This window comes from Echinops telfairi, unplaced genomic scaffold (genome assembly GCF_000313985.2).
Source record: "Echinops telfairi isolate 266 unplaced genomic scaffold, ASM31398v2 ScPeMD7_70;HRSCAF=299, whole genome shotgun sequence".
NCBI lineage: Eukaryota > Metazoa > Chordata > Mammalia > Afrosoricida > Tenrecidae > Echinops > Echinops telfairi.
Window position 1 is genome coordinate 61,344,591 of NW_022103968.1, and position 1,242 is coordinate 61,345,832.

A 1,242-nucleotide genomic window follows, 5' to 3' on the forward strand; every position below is an offset into this window, starting at 1 on the left:
ATTGGGGAGGGCCTAAGACTCGCCCATTAACTTCCTCTAAATCTAGCATGGAGGGAACAAGAGAAGTTAACCAAGACAGAACATTGCAAGATTGTAAAATCATACCATATAAAAACCCTGAAGGACAAAGTGGCTTAATTGAGCCTGTAAACTTACTGGTAAACTTAGAGGAAAAAAAGTCTGTTTGGTAAGTTACTTCAAGAACAGCTGAACAAACTTATTAAGCATTTTTTCAGTCTTTCAAATCATCCAGCGTGTGGTAAGAAGTTCTCACAATTAATTAGCTCTCTAGATTCTCTGAGACCTGGATGCCAAAATTTACATAACAATGAACTCTATCTAACTAGTTATGCTGGATCCAAACCAAGCAAGTTAACTGAGATTGCTAGCAATGCTTTAAAATCTACATCGTTAAAACAGAAAGGGGAGAAGAGTAATCTTATGTACAGCAAACTTCATCTAGTCATTTTAACAAAAAAATTTTTTTCTCCTTACTAAAAGCATGTAACAAAATCAGGTCAGGTAAACACATTTTCACTTCTACAGAGAGAGCTGATCCCAAGAAATCCCAGGAAGATGGGAATTGTGTTTGGCATCCAGGTCCATTTATCACCTGGAGAAAGGGCCACACGTTTATGTTTGTGCAGAATAAAGCTGATGGACTCTCCTTAGACGGACACAACCACGGTTGGAGAAAGATGAACGACACCGAGGAGATGGAAAAACCACCCAATGTTAACTGTGATTGTGCTTCCAGGCTGCTGACACCCTGAAGGGAGTGGCTGTTTGTTTTCACAGGCAAAGGAGATGGGTGGATTTCTCTTCAGCCAGCAAGGCCCAGAAGTAAGAAGGGAAGCTGATGTGTGACCTGACCCTGTCCTGCTATTGAAGTTATTCAAAATGTCTAGAAGACCTCACAGATTCCTGAGAATGGCAATCGCTGCCTGCTGAGATATTTCTCCCACTGCTGATGCTGTTTAAGAGACACTCTGGGACTCTATCATAACTGAACATTTATACATAGTGACTGGACAACTACAACAGACTGTTCTTTTGCTAAAAGATCAAGGTTTTGCATTTATCAATTAATGCTAAAATGTGAAGGAAGTGTTACTGATTTTTTTTATAACTCCTTACTCATATAATAAGACATTGCATAATTGGAATTTGATTAGAAAATATTTACAAGGATTTAAGGGAAACATTTCATTAGTTGTGATTCAGCTAAAAGGATATTTTCTA